Source organism: Malania oleifera, chromosome 8 (assembly GCF_029873635.1).
Source record: "Malania oleifera isolate guangnan ecotype guangnan chromosome 8, ASM2987363v1, whole genome shotgun sequence".
Taxonomy (NCBI): Eukaryota; Viridiplantae; Streptophyta; class Magnoliopsida; order Santalales; family Ximeniaceae; genus Malania; species Malania oleifera.
This window is the reverse complement of record NC_080424.1, coordinates 103,713,545-103,716,847: the sequence shown is the minus strand read 5'-3', so window position 1 is coordinate 103,716,847 and position 3,303 is coordinate 103,713,545. Positions and strand designations below refer to the sequence as shown.

Here is a 3,303-nt window from a genome sequence, read left to right as displayed (position 1 = left end):
TGCCTCCTACCACAAGTCTGACAAACTGGAGGACCCTACCCTGTCTGTACCTGGCGTCCTCCCGTCTCCTGTCTCCGCCCTCTATAATGATTACCTCTCCTCCACTGACCCGGCCTGTGACCCTGCTGGTAGCTCGTAGATGCAGATCTCTTCTTCTGTCCCTGCTCATCCACATCAAGACACTCACCAATCTCTGCCAAGGCCGCCCTGTCGACCAACTCAGCGAAGTCCTGGATCCGCAGCACCACCACCTGCCTAAATATACTCCGCCTCAAGCCTCTCTGAAATTGCCTCGCCTTCTTCACCTCATCAGGAACAATGTATGGGGCGAATCGAGAGAGCTCGATAAAACGTGCTGCATACTGCTGGATGGATAGTTGTCCCTGCTTCAGACTCAGGAACTCTTCTACCTTAACCTCCCTTACAGTAGCTGGAAAATATCTGTCAAAGAATAGATCTTTAAACCGGTCTCATGCCATAGCTATTAGAGTCACCCTCTGCTGCTGTAATAGTCTCACCGCAGTCCACCACCTCTCAACCTCTCCTGTCAATTTATAGGTGGCAAAGAGGACCCTCTGTTCCTCAGTACATTGCAGCACAGCCAAGATTTTCTCAATCTCCTGCATCCAGTTCTTAGCGGCTACAAGATCAACTCCACCTGTGAACGCCGGAGGATTCATCTTTGTAAATTTCTCTATAGTGCACCCATGGCTTGTAGATGGACCACTCTGCTCCCTCAAGCTCCTAGCAATCTCAGCCATAACCTGTTGAGCCACGCTACGTAATACCGCATCAGAGTCGATCCTAGCTGTACCTGATGGTCCTGCTCCATCACTGCCACTCGCATAGGCACTATTTCCTTCTGGATCCATCCTGGAAAAGAGCAGTTGCAATTCAGTAATCCTATCCTCATAATTTACCCACCTATCCTCACCACTCATCTCAACATTTCTAACTCATTGTTAATCCCCAGTCCTACATTCTAGGAACACAACCCGACAATAGCTTACTACGGTTTTCCTGAAATCGTCACCCCAGGAAAAGCACAGAAACTACCACGGAAGTCCTACCTCTAGACTGTAGAACAAAACCTCAAATCATTTCCTAAACTCTGGTATTGTTCCTGCTGCACTCTAAAGTCTACAGAACCTAGCAACCTAGGCTCTAATACCAACTGTAACGACCTGCTCCTTTTTCACATATTATTTTTTTTTATATATAAATAAATTATCATCACATCATACATTCCAACTCAGCAAGTCACAATCCACCTGGGCCTGTGGGCACTAGGGATATAACAAAACATACAGCAGAAGCCTACGCAGCAAAAAGTATAAAATCATATACATCTCATCATAATGTGCATAACACATACCAGAGTCACTACAATTACTATCTCACAGTATATACATCTCAAAAATGAAATTTAGGGACAATCCCCACAAAACCTAACTGTCCCTACCAAAAACTTACCCTTCCAAAGAGGGCAAACAACTGATCTAGATCAACGGGGCTTTTCCCGCTCTCCTATTAGGGGCTCCTGAAAAATGTATAAGATTTAGGGGTGAGACACCTCTCAGTAAGCGAAATAAACTAATACCAGTGTGTGAAAACATGAGTATTCTGTGTTCTACATATACCATACATAACATATTCAATATTATTTATCAAATCTGGGAAAACATACATATATATCAACACATAGCAGAATATACTGCATTTTCATAAACATATCTCATCTCATACACTAATAATAACATAAAACAATCCTAGTAGGTTAGCTGGCTGTTGTCATGTATTACCCCTACATGACTGGGTTGTGTGGCCCGAAGGCGGGACCTGACAATGGTTGGCCGACCACTGCCAAGTCAAACAGTAGTCTGTAGGTCCGATGGGTCTACCCAGACTGGTCCGTACACCAGGGGCGATAACAGCACACTTCTTTAAAATAACCACATCGACCATCCAATCTCACACCACTCCATACAGCGGCGTTAACACAGATATCATGATCACGAGGACCATGGACACATAGCAACGGTACCGTGCAAGTGCTAGCTTAGACCAAGCCAACCAGGTTCTGATATCATATACATATACTAAAACCGTGATACATAAATATCTCATATCATTTATTTTCACATCAATCATATCATTTCACATATATACGTGTATCATGAAAATCATCGGCCCGTACACCGGTATTACACATTTTAACATAGCACGGCCCGTACACCGGAAAATCACATAGCACAGCCCGTACGCTGGCAAATCACATAGCACGGCCCGTACGCCGGCAAATCACATATACATATAAAAATATCTCGGCCCGTACGCCGGTTTTCCATCATAGAAATCCATATCGTCCCCATTCAAAAAAAAAAAAACAGTATTTCACAACATTTTATACTCATGCCACACTAAACAAATTTTCTACGTATTCAACATATCATCATTTAAACAGTATTTTCCAAATATAAATCATATATATAAATATATTTATTTTTCCTGAAACCAGATGCTATATATATATACATACATTTTCTCAAAACAAAACTAGTTTAGTTTATCCTCTTACCTGATTCCTGCAAAGCCCCTAAGAAAATCTTCCCCGTACCCACAAGGTTCTCAACTCAACACCCTGAAAATGAAAACTTGCAGAATTAAAGTTTAGTATTTTCGTACGTACAACATTTTCTATAACTACCACTAAGTCAAATTCGACTTAAAAAGTCTTACCTCAACTTAGGGATAATTCCCAACTTTCCCAATCAATACCCTGGAACTGAAAATTTTCAGTATTAAAGTTCAGTATTTTTACGCGTATATCACTTTCTTCAACTGTCAAAAATCCAAATATTGAATATAAAGCCTTACCTTGGATTTGGGATGAAATCCAACTTCGTTTTCCTGACGATCCGCTCTGGTAGACTTGTAGAGAACTTCGCCAGGAACGTCGTGGTGGCTTCGGTTTGTCGATCCGGTGTAAAACGAGCCCGGAATCGAAGAGAGAGAGAGTCGTAGGAGAGAGAGAGAGAGAGAGAGAGAGAGAGAGAAGAGTGCACTCACGCACACCAAATGAATCCAATTCAAATTTGATTTTTATTTTTTTTTTTGACTTTTCAAAGCTTAAGCTTGTGGTTTGAATTTATTTGACTTTTCAAAGCTTAAGCTTGTGGTTTGAATTTATTTGACTTTTCAAAGCTTTTTTTTTTTTTTTTTTGAAGAAGCTTGTATTATATACATATATATATATATATATAATATCATAATTACTTTTATATATATATATATATATATATA

At 40.8% G+C, this 3,303-nt stretch overlaps 1 long non-coding RNA gene across 1 annotated transcript; it reads right to left on the bottom strand.

Annotated features, from left to right (window-relative positions):
- Positions 1-1,385: 1,385 nt before the first annotated feature.
- Positions 1,386-3,067, bottom strand: LOC131161449 (uncharacterized). Its single transcript, XR_009138465.1, has 4 exons — positions 2,878-3,067; positions 2,740-2,785; positions 2,579-2,641; positions 1,386-1,540 (listed from the first exon to the last, which is right to left on the bottom strand). It is a non-coding gene; the product is annotated as an uncharacterized LOC131161449 (long non-coding RNA).
- Between the last annotated feature and the right edge of the window lie 236 nt (positions 3,068-3,303).